Source organism: Ranitomeya variabilis, chromosome 1 (genome assembly GCF_051348905.1).
Source record: "Ranitomeya variabilis isolate aRanVar5 chromosome 1, aRanVar5.hap1, whole genome shotgun sequence".
In the NCBI taxonomy this organism is placed as follows: domain Eukaryota; kingdom Metazoa; phylum Chordata; class Amphibia; order Anura; family Dendrobatidae; genus Ranitomeya; species Ranitomeya variabilis.
In genome coordinates this window covers 114,147,163-114,165,737 of record NC_135232.1, presented here as the reverse complement: position 1 = coordinate 114,165,737, position 18,575 = coordinate 114,147,163, and the positions used below count along the sequence as shown (strand labels likewise).

The 18,575-nt window shown below is 46.3% G+C and overlaps 1 protein-coding gene across 2 annotated transcripts in view; it reads left to right on the top strand.

Moving 5' to 3' along the window:
• The window catches only part of TMEM174 (transmembrane protein 174), a 42,400-nt gene that overhangs the window by 7,001 nt on the left and 16,824 nt on the right, over positions 1 to 18,575 (top strand). The gene's annotated exons all lie outside the window — the stretch shown is intronic.

Below are 18,575 nucleotides of genomic sequence, written 5' to 3'. Positions count from 1 at the left end.
AGAATCTTTGTGAGTCGGATCCAGGCCCAGATGGAGAAGGTTCTGAGCATAATGTAGACTCTCGTTCCCAAACTGTAACTCCTGTTGGTGGAGACAATGAGGAAGATGATGATGAGACTGAGATACCTGATTGGAACGAAAACTTGACTTTTCGGTCGGGGCAGGAAGAGGTTGGCTCTGAGGACGATGGGTGTGAGAACACACAGGATGATGATGACGAGGTTGTAGACCCCACTTACTGTCAACCCCCAGTCCGCCAGTCCATGAGGTCAGCAGAGGAGGTGGAGGAGGATGCTAGTGACGAGTCTGACGACGAGGTAATGGTGCGCCTTCCTGGACAGAGACGGAGTACTGGAAGCACGTCAACAACTGCATCCTCAACCCCAATTGTGCCTCAGACCAGAAGTCGTGGTGGCTCTTCAGGTTGCACGGGCTCTAAGCCTTGCATAGCCTGGGCATTTTTTGACATCGCAAAGGATGACCCAACTCATGTTGTCTGTAAGATTTGTCAAAAAAACTCAGTAGAGGCCAATAAATCACTAGCTTGAGTACTTCATGCATGAACCGTCACATGCATATGAGGCATAAGTTGCAGTGGGAAGCTCACTGTGCTACAATGCGGCCTAGTGGGCCGGGTCAACCACCGTCTGCCCCATCAAGTGCATCCGCGTCCTCTTCATCCTCTGTAACTGTGGGGACAGCAGTCGCACATGGTTTTGGAAGCAGACCTTCCACCTCTTTACCCGCAACAGCCAGTGTGATTGGCAGGTCGTCAGGACATTTGCAAGTGGAAACACCTGCTGGTGTTGAGCGCTCTCTGACATCGACACCACATTTTGATCAAGGCAACATAACATCTCCGCCTGCACCTTCCTCACAGACCAGCAGTTTGCCGGGGACACCCTACTCAACTCCGTCTAAGCACGGCAGCCAGCCCTCAGTCCCTCAGATGTGGACAAGTAAAAGACCATTTCCTCCTAGCCATGACAAAGCTAAGAGGTTGAATTTCTCCATCTGCAAGCTGTTGGCTACAGAAATGTTGTCTTTCCGCCTGGTGGACACAGAGGATTTTCGAGACCTTATGTCCGTCGCAGTGCCCCAGTACCAGATGCCCAGTCACCACTACTTCTCAAAGAAAGCTGTGCCTGCGCTACACCAGCATGTCGCACACAACATCACCGCTTCCTTGAGAAACTCTGTGTGTGACAGGGTGCATTTCACCACAGACACTTGGATGAGTAGACATGGACAGGGGCGTTACATGTCGGTGACTGGGCACTGGGTAACTATGGCGACATCAGGAGAAGGGGCTGCTGTCCAAGTCTTGCCGTCTCCACGAGTTGCTCGTCGATCCTCTGTATCTAGAAGTTCCTCCACTGCTTCTGCCTCCTCAACCTCCTCTCGGTCCTCCACTTGCACCCAAAGCCTGTCTGGTAATGCCACCCACGTTGTAACTGCGCAGAAGGAATCCTGCACACCTCCTCACTATGCTGTCACCAGGGCTCAATGGCATCAGGCAGTGTTTACATTGAAATGTCTGGGAAATGTGAGTCACAGAGCTGAGGAGTTGTGGTCAATGGTTGTATCCACTCAACCTGCAGCCAGGGAAGGCCGTGTGCAACAATGCTGCAAATCTGGGTGCGCCCCTTCGCCAGGGCAATGTCACACACGTGCCTTGTATGGCTCACGTTTTGAACCTGGTTGTCCAGCAATTTTTATCCCACTATCCCGGACTAGATGGGCTTCTGCAGAGGGCACGGTCGTTGTGTGCTCACTTCCGCCGTTTGCATCCCGCAGCTCGACGACTTGCATCTCTACAGAAGTCGTTGGGCCTGCTAGTTCACCAGCTGAAATGCGATGTGCCCACACGGTGGAATTCAACTCTGCACATGTTGCAGCGACTGTGGCAGCACCGACGAGCCCTGGTGCAATACGTTTTGATGTATAGCCTGGGCCAACGAGATCAAGAGGTGGGGCAAATCACGCTGCAGGAGTGGTCTCAGATCAGGGACCTATGCACCCTTCTGCACAGTTTTGAAATAGCAACGAAGATGTTTAGTGCTGATGATGCCATTATCAGCATGACCATTCCGGTGATTTACATGCTGGAGCATACCTTACACAGTGTTCGGAGTCAGGTGGTGGAACAAGAGGAGGAGGAACAGGAGGAGTTGTATGCGGAAGGGATCATATCTCCAAGGTCAAGAAGGTTGGCAGCACCAAGGCAGCTGGCATTGGAGGCTGGGGGAGAGGGATTACCGAGGCCGCATGGTAGCAGCCAAACTGTTGAGGAAGAAGTGGAGGACGAACTGGCGCTGGGCGTGGAAGACTGTTATGACCCCAGTGGACAGGGTCTCAGAGGAACGTGTAAGTCTGCAAGATACAAAAATCCAGCTCATAGGGCTGTGGTAACTGGGTTGACCAAATAGCTACTCCTAACGCCAACACTAGAAGTAGCCGGGGATCATGCCTACGGTGATCGCTAGATGACTCGCGCCAGCCGGAGAATCTAACTACCCCTAGGAGAAGAAAACAAAGACCTCTCTTGCCTCCAGAGAAAGGGACCCCAAAGCAAGATACAAGCCCCCCACAAATAATAACGGTGAGGTAAGAGGAAATGACAAACACAGAAATGAACCAGGTTCAGCAAAGAGAGGCCAGCTTACTAATAGCAGAATATAGCAAGATAACTTATCTGGTCAACAAAAACCCTATAAAAATCCACGCTGGAGATTCAAGAACCCCCGAACCGTCTAACGGTCCGGGGGGAGAACACCAGCCCCCTAGAGCTTCCAGCAAAGGTCAGGATACAGATTGGAACAAGCTGGACAAAAATACCAAACAAAACAAAAGCAAAAAGCAAGGAAGCAGACTTAGCTAGAAATACAGGAACCAGGATCATAGGACAAGAGCACAACAGATTAGCTCTGATTTCAACGATGCCAGGCATTGAACTGAAGGTCCAGGGAGCTTATATAGCAACGCCCCTGAACTAACGGCCCAGGTGAGGATATAGGAAAAGACAGACGCTCCAGAGTCAAATCACTAATGACCCCTAGAGGGAGCAAAAAGCAAAATCACAACAGTACCCCCCCCTTAGTGAGGGGTCACCGAACCCTCACCACGACCACCAGGGCGATCAGGATGAGCGGCATGAAAGGCACGAACTAAATCGGCCGCATGAACATCAGAGGCGACCACCCAGGAATTATCTTCCTGACCATAGCCCTTCCACTTGACCAGGTACTGAAGCCTCCGCCTGGAGAGACGAGAATCCAAGATCTTCTCCACCACGTACTCCAACTCGCCCTCAACCAACACCGGAGCAGGAGGCTCAGCAGAAGGAACCACAGGCACAACGTACCGCCGCAACAAGGACCTATGAAACACGTTGTGGATAGCAAACGACACAGGTAGATCCAGGCGAAAGGATACAGGATTAAGAATTTCCAATATCTTGTAAGGACCAATAAAACGAGGTTTAAATTTGGGAGAGGAAACCTTCATAGGAACAAAGCGGGAAGAAAGCCACACCAAATCCCCAACACGTAGTCGGGGACCCACACCGCGGCGGCGGTTGGCAAAGCGCTGAGCCCTCTCCTGTGACAACTTCAAGTTGTCCACCACAAGATTCCAGATCCGCTGCAACCTATCCACCACAGAATCCACCCCAGGGCAGTCAGAAGGTTCCACATGACCCGAAGAAAAACGAGGGTGGAAACCAGAGTTGCAGAAAAACGGCGAAACCAAGGTGGCGGAACTAGCCCGATTATTAAGGGCAAACTCAGCTAACGGCAAGAAGGTCACCCAATCGTCCTGATCAGCAGAGACAAAACACCTCAAATAAGCCTCCAAAGTCTGATTAGTTCGCTCCGTCTGTCCATTAGTCTGAGGATGGAAAGCAGACGAAAACGACAAGTCAATGCCCATCCTACTACAAAAGGATCGCCAGAATCTGGAAACGAACTGGGATCCTCTGTCTGACACAATATTCTCAGGGATGCCGTGCAAACGAACCACGTTCTGGAAAAACACAGGAACCAGATCGGAAGAGGAAGGCAGTTTAGGCAAAGGAACCAAATGGACCATCTTGGAGAAGCGATCACATATCACCCAGATAACAGACATGCCCTGAGACACCGGAAGATCAGAAATGAAATCCATGGAGATATGTGTCCAAGGTCTCTTAGGGACAGGCAAGGGCAAGAGCAACCCGCTGGCACGAGAACAGCAAGGCTTAGCTCGAGCACAAGTCCCACAGGACTGTACAAATGACCGCACATCCCTAGACAAGGAAGGCCACCAAAAGGATCTGGCCACCAGATCTCTGGTGCCAAAAATTCCTGGGTGACCTGCCAACACCGAGGAATGAACCTCGGAAATGACTCTGCTGGTCCACTTATCAGGCACAAACAGTCTGTCAGGTGGACAAGAATCAGGCCTATCAGCCTGAAATCTCTGCAACACACGTCGCAGATCAGGAGAAATAGCTGACAAGATAATACCATCCTTAAGAATACCAACAGGTTCAGCGACTCCAGGAGCATCAGGCACAAAGCTCCTGGAAAGAGCATCGGCCTTCACATTCTTTGAACCTGGTAAATACGAGACAACAAAGTCAAATCGGGAGAAAAACAATGACCAGCGGGCCTGTCTAGGATTCAGGCGTTTAGCAGACTCGAGATACATCAGATTTTTGTGATCAGTCAAGACCACCACACGATGCTTAGCACCCTCGAGCCAATGACGCCACTCCTCAAATGCCCATTTCATGGCCAACAACTCCCGATTGCCCACATCATAATTTCGCTACGCAGGCGAAAACTTCCTAGAGAAAAAGGCGCAAGGTCTCATAACAGAGCAACCAGGGCCTCTCTGCGACAAAACGGCCCCTGCTCCAATCTCTGAAGCATCCACCTCAACTTGAAAGGGAAGCGAGACATCAGGCTGGCACAAAACAGGCGCCGAAGTAAACCGACGTTTCAACTCCTGGAAAGCCTCCACGGCAGCAGGAGCCCAATTAACCACATCGGAGCCCTTCTTGGTCATATCCGTCAAAGGTTTCACAATGCTAGAAAAGTTAGCGATAAAACGACGGTAGAAGTTAGCGAAACCCAAGAACTTCTGAAGACTCTTAACTGACGAGGGCTGAGTCCAATCAAGAATAGCTCGGACCTTGACTGGGTCCATCTCCACAGCAGAAGGGGAAAAAATGAACCCCAAAAAGGGAACCTTCTGTACACCAAAAAGACACTTTGAGCCCTTGACAAACAAAGAATTTTCACGCAAAATTTTAAAGACCATCCTGACCTGCTCCACATGCGAGTCCCAATTATCAGAAAAAACCAGAATATCATCCAGATAAACGATCAGAAATTTATCCAGATAGTTCCGGAAAATGTCATGCATAAAGGACTGAAAAACTGAAGGGGCATTAGAGAGCCCAAAAGGCATCACCAAGTACTCAAAATGACCTTCGGGCGTATTGAATGCGGTTTTCCATTCATCCCCTTGCTTAATGCGCACAAGGTTGTACGCACCACGAAGGTCTATCTTGGTAAACCACTTGGCACCTTTAATCCGGGCAAACAAGTCAGACAACAGCGGCAAAGGATACTGAAATTTGACAGTGATCTTATTTAAAAGCCGATAGTCAATACAAGGCCTCAAAGATCCGTCCTTTTTAGCCACAAAAATGAATCCCGCACCAAGAGGGGAAGAAGACGGACGGATGTGTCCTTTCTCCAGAGACTCCTTGATATATGAACGCATAGCGGTATGTTCAGGTATCGACAGATTAAACAGTCTTCCCTTAGGAAATTTACTGCCTGGAATCAAATCTATTGCACAGTCACATTCCCTATGAGGAGGCAATGCACTGGACCTGGACTCGCTAAAGACATCCTGATAATCAGACAAGTACTCCGGAACTTCCGAAGGCGTAGAAGAAGCAATAGACACAGGCAGGGAATCCTCATGAATACCACGACAGCCCCAACTAGACACTGACATAGCCTTCCAGTCAAGGACTGGATTATGGGTCTGTAACCATGGCAGCCCCAAAACAACCACATCATGCATTTTATGTAGAACGAGAAAACGTATCACCTCGCGGTGTTCAGGAGTCATGCACATGGTAACCTGTGTCCAATACTGCGGCTTATTTTCTGCCAATGGCGTAGCATCAATACCCCTAAGAGGGATAGGATTTTCTAATGGTTCAAGAATAAAACCACAGCGCTTAGCAAATGAGAGATCCATAAGACTCAGGGCAGCACCTGAATCTACAAACGCCATGACAGGATAAGATGACAGTGAGCAAATCAAAGTTACAGACAGAATAAACTTAGGATGCAAATTACCAACGGTGACAGGACTAACAACCTTAGATATACGTTTAGAGCATGCTGAGATAACATGTGTAGAATCACCACAGTAGTAGCACAAGCCATTCCGGCGTCTATGAATTTTCCTCTCATTTCTAGTCAGGATTCTATCACATTGCATCAAATCAGGTGTCCGTTCAGACAACACCAAGAGGGAATTTGCGGTTTTTCTATCACATTGCATCACATCAGGTGTCTGTTCAGACAACAACATGAGGGAATTTGCGGTCTTGCGCTCCCGCAACCGCCGGTCAATTTGAATAGCCAGGGACATGGTATCATTCAGACCTGTGGGAATGGGAAAACCCACCATAACATTCTTAATGGCCTCAGAAAGGCCATTTCTAAAATTAGCGGCCAGTGCACACTCGTTCCAATGTGTCAGCACGGACCATTTCCGAAATTTTTGGCAATACACCTCAGCCTCGTCCTGGCCCTGAGACATAGCCAGCAAGGCTTTCTCTGCCTGAATCTCAAGATTGGGTTCCTCATAAAGTAAACCGAGCGCCAGAAAAAACGCATCAATATCAGCCAATGCCGGATCTCCTGGCGCCAACGAAAAAGCCCAATCCTGAGGGTCACCCCGTAAGAATGAAATAACAATTTTTACTTGTTGAGCAGAGTCTCCAGACGAACAAGGTTTCAGGGACAAAAATAATTTACAATTATTCCTGAAATTCCTAAACTTAAATCGGTCTCCTGAAAACAGTTCAGGAATCGGAATCTTGGGTTCAGACCTAGGATTTCTGGTAACATAATCTTGTATACCCTGCACACGAGCGGCAAGCTGGTCCACACTTGTAATCAAGGTCTGGACATTCATGTCTGCAGCAAGCTTAAGCCACTCTGAGGTAAAGGGGAAAAGAAAAAAAAAAAATGAGAGAGGGAAAAAAAACCTCAAAATTTTCTTTCTTATAATCCCACTTCTGCAATGCATTAAACATTTAATACTGGCCTGGCATACTGTTATGACCCCAGTGGACAGGGTCTCAGAGGAACGTGTAAGTCTGCAAGATACAAAAATCCAGCTCATAGGGCTGTGGTAACTGGGTTGACCAAATAGCTACTCCTAACGCCAACACTAGAAGTAGCCGGGGATCATGCCTACGGTGATCGCTAGATGACTCGCGCCAGCCGGAGAATCTAACTACCCCTAGGAGAAGAAAACAAAGACCTCTCTTGCCTCCAGAGAAAGGGACCCCAAAGCAAGATACAAGCCCCCCACAAATAATAACGGTGAGGTAAGAGGAAATGACAAACACAGAAATGAACCAGGTTCAGCAAAGAGAGGCCAGCTTACTAATAGCAGAATATAGCAAGATAACTTATCTGGTCAACAAAAACCCTATAAAAATCCACACTGGAGATTCAAGAACCCCCGAACCGTCTAACAGTCCAGGGGGAGAACACCAGCCCCCTAGAGCTTCCAGCAAAGGTCAGGATACAGATTGGAGCAAGCTGGACAAAAATACCAAACAAAACAAAAGCAAAAAGCAAGGAAGCAGACTTAGCTAGAAATACAGGAACCAGGATCATAGGACAAGAGCACAACAGATTAGCTCTGATTTCAACGATGCCAGGCATTGAACTGAAGGTCCAGGGAGCTTATATAGCAACGCCCCTGAACTAACGGCCCAGGTGAGGATATAGGAAAAGACAGACGCTCCAGAGTCAAATCACTAATGACCACTAGAGGGAGCAAAAAGCAAAATCACAACAGAAGACTCATCAGATGAGGGAGACCTTGATCAAATTTCTGTTGTTTGAGGTTGGGGGGAGAGGGCAGACGATGGAAGCATGATTCTCACCTCACCACCACCAAGACAACAAGGACTTGGTCCTCCTGGATGCGCAAGACACATGAGTGCCTTCCTGCTGCACTACCTGCAACATGACCCTTGGATTGTCAGAATCCGAAGTAATGCCGACTACTGGGTTGCCACATTCTTAGATCCCGGTACAAAAGCAAATTTGGCGAAATAATTCCTGCCATAGAAAGGGATTCACGCATGCAGGAGTATCAGCAGAGACTGTTACAGAATCCAACATCTGCTTTTCCACAAAACACCAGTGGTGCACGTACTGAATCTCTGAGTTCTAACTTGCCAACCATGGGACTATCGAGTCATCACTCAAACCGTAACAGTAACATCGTATCTGGTGGAAACAGCAATTTTTTCCAATCGTTTCAAGATTTTTTTAGACCATTCTTTGCAAGGCCACAGGAGATAAGAAGTCTGACGCACAGCCAACACCTAGAGAGGATGGTACAAGAGTATCTCCAAGTTAACATCAATGCCATGACTATGGAACTGGACCCTTGCTCATTTTGGGCTTCCAATCTTGAAAAATGGCCTGAGCTCACCACTCACGCCTTGGAGATCTTATCGTGCCCCGCAGCCAGCGTTCTCTCTGAACGTGTGTTTAGCGCTGCTGGTGGTGTGCTGACAGATAAGCGCACGTGGCTGTCCAGTGACAATGTAGACAGACTAACGTTCATCAAGATGAACAAATCCTTGATCCGCAAGGACTTTTCTACCCCTGTGTCATCTTGGGGAGACTAAAAGCTTGATGATTTTTGAAAATCACCTCACCAACCGTTTTAAAAACTCTGGCGAAATTGATGCCACTTAAGTGGTGTCTGTGGCCGAATTTTTGGAAAAAATGGAGACTCTTTGATTTAGTCTCCTTGCTGAGTTTTACATGACGTTGCCATCGTCAATTCCAGGTGGGTGGGGTCATCTGCAGAGTTGTTTACTCATACTATGGCCTGGGATTCAGAGGTCTGCTCCAAAGCTTCAGTGTCTGATAGTCAGCAGAGTAGCCCAGCCACCCACCACCTGTTTACCTAAGTACTATTTTTACCAGCATCTGGCCCAGGAAATCCTTTGGGGCCTAGTAGAATTTGGTGCTACTCAGCAGCATACTTCACCCATGAAGCAAGCTACACCGCCTGTTTACCTAACTACTATTTTGTAACGGTATGTAGCCCAGGAAATCCTTTTGGCCTAGTAGAATTTAGTGCATTTAGCAAGGGGATGAATGGAAAACCGCATTCAATACGCCCGAAGGTCATTTTGAGTACTTGGTGATGCCTTTTGGGCTCTCTAATGCCCCTTCAGTTTTTCAGTCCTTTATGCATGACATTTTCCGGAACTATCTGGATAAATTTCTGATCGTTTATCTGGATGATATTCTGGTTTTTTCTGATAATTGGGACTCGCATGTGGAGCAGGTCAGGATGGTCTTTAAAATTTTGCGTGAAAATTCTTTGTTTGTCAAGGGCTCAAAGTGTCTTTTTGGTGTACAGAAGGTTCCCTTTTTGGGGTTCATTTTTTCCCCTTCTGCTGTGGAGATGGACCCAGTCAAGGTCCGAGCTATTCTTGATTGGACTCAGCCCTCGTCAGTTAAGAGTCTTCAGAAGTTCTTGGGTTTCGCTAACTTCTACCGTCGTTTTATCGCTAACTTTTCTAGCATTGTGAAACCTTTGACGGATATGACCAAGAAGGGCTCCGATGTGGTTAATTGGGCTCCTGCTGCCGTGGAGGCTTTCCAGGAGTTGAAACGTCGGTTTACTTCGGCGCCTGTTTTGTGCCAGCCTGATGTCTCGCTTCCCTTTCAGGTTGAGGTGGATGCTTCAGAGATTGGAGCAGGGGCCGTTTTGTCGCAGAGAGGCCCTGGTTGCTCTGTTATGAGACCTTGCGCCTTTTTCTCTAGGAAGTTTTCGCCTGCGGAGCGAAATTATGATGTGGGCAATCGGGAGTTGTTGGCCATGAAATGGGCATTTGAGGAGTGGCGTCATTGGCTCGAGGGTGCTAAGCATCGTGTGGTGGTCTTGACTGATCACAAAAATCTGCTGTATCTCGAGTCTGCTAAACGCCTGAATCCTAGACAGGCCCGCTGGTCATTGTTTTTCTCCCGTTTTGACTTTGTTGTCTCGTATTTACCAGGTTCAAAAAATGTGAAGGCCGATGCTCTTTCCAGGAGCTTTGTGCCTGATGCTCCTGGAGTCGCTGAACCTGTTGGTATTCTTAAGGATGGTATTATCTTGTCAGCTATTTCTCCAGATCTGCGACGTGTGTTGCAGAGATTTCAGGCTGATAGGCCTGATTCTTGTCCACCTGACAGACTGTTTGTGCCTGATAAGTGGACCAGCAGAGTCATTTCCGAGGTTCATTCCTCGGTGTTGGCAGGTCACCCAGGAATTTTTGGCACCAGAGATCTGGTGGCCAGATCCTTTTGGTGGCCTTCCTTGTCTAGGGATGTGCGGTCATTTGTACAGTCCTGTGGGACTTGTGCTCGAGCTAAGCCTTGCTGTTCTCGTGCCAGCGGGTTGCTCTTGCCCTTGCCTGTCCCTAAGAGACCTTGGACACATATCTCCATGGATTTCATTTCTGATCTTCCGGTGTCTCAAGGCATGTCTGTTATCTGGGTGATATGTGATCGCTTCTCCAAGATGGTCCATTTGGTTCCTTTGCCTAAGCTGCCTTCCTCTTCCGATCTGGTTCCTGTGTTTTTCCAGAACGTGGTTCGTTTGCACGGCATCCCTGAGAATATTGTGTCAGACAGAGGATGCCAGTTCGTTTCCAGATTCTGGCGATCCTTTTGTAGTAGGATGGGCATTGACTTGTCGTTTTCGTCTGCTTTCCATCCTCAGACTAATGGACAGACGGAGCGAACTAATCAGACTTTGGAGGCTTATTTGAGGTGTTTTGTCTCTGCTGATCAGGACGATTGGGTGACCTTCTTGCCGTTGGCTGAGTTTGCCCTTAATAATCGGGCTAGTTCCGCCACCTTGGTTTCGCCGTTTTTCTGCAACTCTGGTTTCCACCCTCGTTTTTCTTCGGGTCATGTGGAACCTTCTGACTGCCCTGGGGTGGATTCTGTGGTGGATAGGTTGCAGCGGATCTGGAATCTTGTGGTGGACAACTTGAAGTTGTCACAGGAGAGGGCTCAGCGCTTTGCCAACCGCCGCCGCGGTGTGGGTCCCCGACTACGTGTTGGGGATTTGGTGTGGCTTTCTTCCCGCTTTGTTCCTATGAAGGTTTCCTCTCCCAAATTTAAACCTCGTTTTATTGGTCCTTACAAGATATTGGAAATCCTTAATCCTGTATCCTTTCGCCTGGATCTTCCTGTGTCGTTTGCTATCCACAACGTGTTTCATAGGTCCTTGTTGCGGCGGTACGTTGTGCCTGTGGTTCCTTCTGCTGAGCCTCCTGCTCCGGTGTTGGTTGAGGGCGAGTTGGAGTACGTGGTGGAGAAGATCTTGGATTCTCGTCTCTCCAGGCGGAGGCTTCAGTACTTGGTCAAGTGGAAGGGCTATGGTCAGGAAGATAATTCCTGGGTGGTCGCCTCTGATGTTCATGCGGCCGATTTAGTTTGTGCCTTTCACGCCGCTCGTCCTGATCGCCCTGGTGGTCGCGGTGAGGGTTCGGTGACCCCTCACTAAGGGGGGGGTACTGTTGTGATTTTGCTTTTTGCTCCCTCTAGTGGTCATTAGTGATTTGACTCTGGAGCTTCTGTCTTTTCCTATATCCTCACCTGGGCCGTTAGTTCAGGGGCGTTGCTATATAAGCTCCCTGGACCTTCAGTTCAATGCCTGGCATCGTTGAAATCAGAGCTAATCTGTTGTGCTCTTGTCCTATGATCCTGGTTCCTGTATTTCTAGCTAAGTCTGCTTCCTTGCTTTTTGCTTTTGTTTTGTTTGGTATTTTTGTCCAGCTTGTTCCAATCTGTATCCTGACCTTTGCTGGAAGCTCTAGGGGGCTGGTGTTCTCCCCCCGGACCGTTAGACAGTTCGGGGGTTCTTGAATCTCCAGCGTGGATTTTTATAGGGTTTTTGTTGACCAGATAAGTTATCTTGCTATATTCTGCTATTAGTAAGCTGGCCTCTCTTTGCTGAACCTGGTTCATTTCTGTGTTTGTCATTTCCTCTTACCTCACCGTTATTATTTGTGGGGGGCTTGTATCTTGCTTTGGGGTCCCTTTCTCTGGAGGCAAGAGAGGTCTTTGTTTTCTTCTCCTAGGGGTAGTTAGATTCTCCGGCTGGCGCAAGTCATCTAGCGATCACCGTAGGCATGATCCCCGGCTACTTCTAGTGTTGGCGTTAGGAGTAGCTATTTGGTCAACCCAGTTACCACAGCCCTATGAGCTGGATTTTTGAATCTCGCAGACTTACACGTTCCTCTGAGACCCTGTCCACTGGGGTCATAACAGAAATCCTTTTGGGCCTAGTAGAATTTAGTGCTACTCAGCAGCGTACCCCACCCATGAAGCAAGCTACATCGCCTGTTGATCTAATTACTAATTTTTAACTGATCTAGCCCAGGAAATCGTTTTGTACCTAATAGCATTTTGTGCTACTCAGCAGAGTACCCCACCCATGAAGCAAGCTACACCGCCTGTTTACCTAACTACCATTTTTTAATGGCATTTGGCCAAGGAAATCCTTTTGGGCCTAGTAGCAATTTCTGCTACTAAGCAGAGTACCCCACCCATGAAGCAAGCTACACCGCCTTCTTTCTTTCTCAATCTAACCCCTCGGCTCTGGGGTGTCCACTCTCCCTCCAGCTCTCTCCTTCTCACAGGTGGACTACCGCGTGTTTTCACACTGTGGCGAATCTTTTGGGCCCAGGCATAAGAAATCATCGAGGTAATGGATAATATGTGCCGCCTTACAAAAGTCCATGAGGACACATTCGAGGAAGCAACTAAACGCCTCAAATAGTGAGCAGGATATGGAGCACCCCATGGGCAAACAGCGATCTATGTAGTATGCTCCTTCACAGAAGCAGCACAATGGGAGGACACTATTCGGAGGCACAGGTAGTAACCGGAACACCCCCTCAATGTCTGTTTTGGCCATTAGGGTGCCCCTTCCCAACTTCTTGACCCACCTGATTGCTTCGTCAAAGGAGGTACAGTACGTAGTACTGTACTTGGTTCCGCGTCGATGTTGTCGTTTACTGACCTGCCCCTTGGATATGACAAATGGTGGATTAGTCTGAATGTATTGGGTTAATTTTTTGGCACAACTCCCAACGGGGGTACCACTACGTGACAAATGGTGGATTAGTCTGAATGTATTGGGTTAATTTTTTGGCACAACTCCCAACGGGGGTACCACTACGTCTTCTAAGGAAAGTGTTCTGAATGGACCCGCCGCTATTCTACCTAAAGATATTTCTTTTCTTTTTTTTTTTTGTCAAGACGTCTGGGTGTTGGTGGAGTGAGTTTAGATTTTTACTCCAGCCTTTCTTAACTTTAGAAGGGCATGACATGCCTATATCTGTGTCTCCTCCTCCTTTTACTCCTCCACCTCTTTTCTTTTCGCATGACTATGTGTAGTTGTGACTTTTCCATGTCTTTGTTATGTCTTCTGAGCAGTTTGTCAGCTTTTGGACACCTTTTAAGGTGTTGTCTATGTGTTTTCCAAGTGTTTGTATGTGTTTGTGTTTGCCTGCCATTGGTTTCAATGGGGTTCGACGGTGTTCGTCGAACAGTTCGACGAACAGTTCGGCGAACATCTCTGTTCGACGAACCGAACCGAACCCGAACACTAGGGAGGTGGCTCAACTCTACTTATGAGACGTGATATTTCAGTTTTTCTTTTTTAATAAATTTGCAAACATTTCTACATTTCTATGGGTGCAAGATGGGGTTGCAGAGTGTACATTAATGAGAAAAAAAATGAACTTTTTTTAATTTACCAAATGGCTGCAATAAAGCAAAGAGTGAAAAACTTAAAGGGGTCTGAATACTATCCATACCCACTGTATATAGGTTGTCTCATAATTCATTTTTTATGAGATGTCAAGCAGTTATTAAAGGTTATAAAAGCAAGACCACATGAGGACCCACAACTAGGGTCCTAAATGATCCTGAGAATGAGCAGGTCCTTGTTTCTGATCTCAGCGATAAGTTGTCACACGTCTCCACTGACGTGTTGTGGAAATTTGAGACTCATAGGTTTCGCAGTTCATGTTGATTTCACCTAGGATACTAGTTCAGGCACCAAACTAATCTGGCTTTTATGACATTTCAGGTTGACAAGACATCTTTTATGTTCCCTTATGTAGGCTTACATTTGATATCTACTGTCTGAACTCTAGCATACCTCATACACTGCAATCCATGCAAGAAGAAAAGATATAATGTGATAACGCTAACAGACTACCATAGAGCTGTCAATTATTAATGCACTGAAATGCTTCATTTCATGTAATGATTTATCAAGCAATCACTAAAAAAATAAGCAAAGTCATCTTTAAGATAGCAACATGAAAACACTGAGAGTTTAAGAAAATTGACATCTTTAGGGACTTTTTTTTTACTTACCGTAAATGCAGATATTTTGATCTAAAATTTAAACAAAAATTCAAATTAGGTTTGGTGTACATTTTGGACCAATTGTCTTTTACAGGCTCTTTGTTTCTGGTCACATTGCTGGCTGCAGAATAAGAATAATTGGGAATCCATTAGCGAGCCTGTACTGAAGAAGAGTTTGTAACTTTTATCAGTTGTTTTTTACTTTGAATTCCTTTGCACTGTTGTATGCCACAAACCACATAACTGTTGAGATGAACTTTGATGTGATCATAAATTAGTTGACAGGTGCTCAGAAAAATCAACAAAAAAGAGTTCCAACTCGTATCAAAATGACCTTACTAACAAATTCTGAAAAGAACTCATTCTGAAATCAGCAATGTGTAAGGAAACAAAGAGCCTAAAAACCCCCAAATGGTGCAAAATGTTTAAAGGGAATTTGTAAGCACGAATCCCACTGCCCACTCCAGAAAAAAAAACCTGTTTCCATAGTAATATTGCCCTGTGAGCGATTATGTCAGCCACAACTTTACTGATGCAGTCTGCTGCTCTCTGACTGTTTTTATCCATATGCAAATTAAGCTATTAAGCTTAAAGGGAACCTGTCACCTGAATTTGGCGGGACCAGTTTTGGGTCATATGGGCGGGGTTTTCGGGTGTTTGATTCACCCTTTCCTTACCCGCTGGCTGCATGCTGGCCGCAATATTGGATTGAAGTTCATTCTCTGTCAATATTACCTTGCACTGGCGTGTACTCCGGAGGACAGAGAATGAACTTCAATCCAATATTGCAGCCAGCATGCAGCCAGCGGGTAAGGAAAGGGTGAATCAAACACCCGAAAACCCCGCCCATATGACCCAAAACTGTTCCCGCCAAATTCAGGTGACAGGTTCCCTTTAAGTGCTATGAGCATATCAGAGCACTTCCCAAGCTTCTGCCTCCCTGCCTCTATTTGCAGCCCAACACCTACTTCCCCTGCTTGACTGACAGTTGGGGGCAATAGATTCCATTAGTAAAGGTGTGGATGGTATCTTTCGCAGAGAAGCATGAACACGCATATTGTGCTAACAGATTCCCTTTAATGAAACCCAAATGCAAATTTATTTTCAACCCAATACATGTCTTTATGTAGATATAAAAATGCCCACAAAAAGTGTCCATTATGAATAATACTGCTTCTATGACCCATATCTACTGTATAGTTAATCTGTGTATGGGCCTGTGCATATGACGGTAAGTTCGGTCTGAGTGCTGTCCATTAAAAAAATCAGATGGCACAGTATAATATACCATATTTACTTATACAGTTTTCTGGATGAAACTCTGAATGATTTTTCATAATGTCATATGAACCTACCATAAAAAAATAGTTTAGCGTTTCATCCAGAAAAGTGGGTTGATTTTTTCTTACTAGTCATCCGTATATAATCTGTTTTTACAGCAGCTATTAATCATTTACAGGACCATTTACAGTTTCCTATGTTACTGAATTGTAATGTGTCTGTAAATATTGGAAGCTGTGCTGTGGCTCCGATTTTTTTTCTCGCACCCATAGAGTTAAATGGGTGAGTCTCATTTCCGTAATAAAATTGCGCCTACTGCAATTTTTTTCGCACACAGATTCAGTCAGTGAAAAAACGTACTCATTTGCACTGATCCACTGATTAACATTGGTCTGAGTGAGATCCAATTTTTTAATGGAGAGCAGTCGGACCAAAAATACAAGCCCTGTCTGATGTAGTTCAGAGGTTGTTTCCATATCTGGGTGTGATTGTTGGAATACTTTTAAGGTATTCTCAAACAAAGCATCATCAAAGAGGAAGTAGTACAAAAAAAATAAAGCACATAGAGTAGAGAGAGTGGTAGGGAATCATTAATTAAAGGGTATTAGAAAGGTGATTAGATTATTACATTAAATAGATAGATATTTAGGAATAAAATTGGGTTTACTTTTTGACCAGCCCTTTAAAGTAGAAGCAAAGTGAGATTCTACCATATCTCATTTAAACTCTGCAAGAAAAAAATACAGCGGGAAAGGACCCGTGGTGTGGATTTTAAAATTAGCAGGACAATTCAGGCTGCAGATTTTAACAATACAAAGGGGAAAATATGGGGTAAATTTGTATCAATGCTTTGTTGCGGTTTTCACTTGGACCCTTTTGAAGCTTTCTCCCTGTTGTGGAGATGGAATCTATATATAACATGTTGTTTTGGTCACTTCTCTTTGTTTCTACCATCTTGTTTTGTAACGGATTCAAAAGGATTGTGATGAATAAGAAATGTTCACACGAGAATTGAGTAAACTAATTTACTTAATAAATAAGATTAAACAATAAAGTAAAATAAATACATGTACACCAAAACAAGTGTAACAACTCTGCTGGCATCACGGCATGGCCTCTCATCTCTCACACTATCTTACCCACTGCTCCAGGCCATGATATGGTTTCTGTTTCTTGCCAGCTGCTGTTCTTCTCCGTTCCACTCTGCTCCGCTTCTGCTGCTGCAGTAATCTCTTGCTGCAGCTCCTCTCCGCATTCCTTGCGGTTCTGCTATGCTTTGCTGCTGCAGAAACCTCTTGCTGCAGCTCCTCTCCACATTCCTTGTGGCTCTGCTCTGCTTAGCTTCTGCGGCTTTGAGAAAGCGATCACGCGAAACGCGCGTCAGGGGTTGTGGGAAGGCCACACAGGAACCTTGACTTATTATGGGTAAGTTCACATTGCCTTAGCTATATGTTTAAACATAGGATGTTATGACTTTTAGTTCAACATGGGGCTTTGGTGCCTGGGAGACGATCCCTCATTGTAGGATTATTGATACCCTAGGAAACCTTTTTCTGATACTTATCCAGGTCATATCATGGTTGTGTGCCTTACCTTTAGTGTACTGGTTGGTTTTGCTCTCCTCCACATGTTGGAATTTATGTATTCTGTCATGTTTGTAATTGTTTGTATGTCATGTTTTGATATTTGTGATTAATAAAATATCTATATATTTTTTCTAATAATTTATAGTGTCTATGCTCCCTTTTTCGCTAGTATACCATAATTGGGTTTAGGAGTGACACTCCTGTATATATACATTGGTATTTGATACATGGGAGAGCTTTCTTTGGATACCGACCATGCTCTCGGCCATTCACTTGATTATATGCTTATTGATTACCGTATTTGTCTTAGCTTCTGCGGCTGCAGTAACCTCTTGCTGCAGCTCCTCTCCGCATTCCTTGCGGTTCTGCTCTGCTTTGCCGCTGTAGAAATCTCTTGCTGCAGTTCCTCTCCATATTCCTTGTGGTTCTGCTCTGCTTAGCTTTTATTGCTGCGCTATCTCTTGCTGCTCTACCGCTCCTATCCTCAGCCTTGCGGTTCTCTTCCTGTATGAACAGGTCCCAACCTGTTCCTTCATTCTCCTTTCCTTCTGGCTTGTTTCCTTTCCTGCACCTCCTGTGTGAACAGGTCCCTACCTGTTCCTCCATACTACATTTCCGTACCTGCACCTCCAGTGTGAACAGGTCCCTACCTGTTCCTTCATACTACATATCCATATCTGCACCTTCAGTGTGAACAGGTCTGTACCTGTTCCTTCATACACCACACCAACCTGCCCTGTGTTCTCTGCCGTGCCTGCCAGCCCTGTGTTCTCTGCCGTGCCTGCCAGCCCTGTGTTCTCTGCCATGCCTGCCAGCCCTGTGTTCTCTGCCGTGTCTCTGCCAGCCCTGTGTCTCAGCCGTGCCAGCCTACTCATCTGAGTTTCAGCTGTGCTCTTCTGCTAGTCCTGCCTGATGCTCGTACCTGTCCTAATGTTCCTGTTCTCCAAGTGGGATCAGCAGCCACAGCCAGACACCACCCTGGAGTAGCACCTGG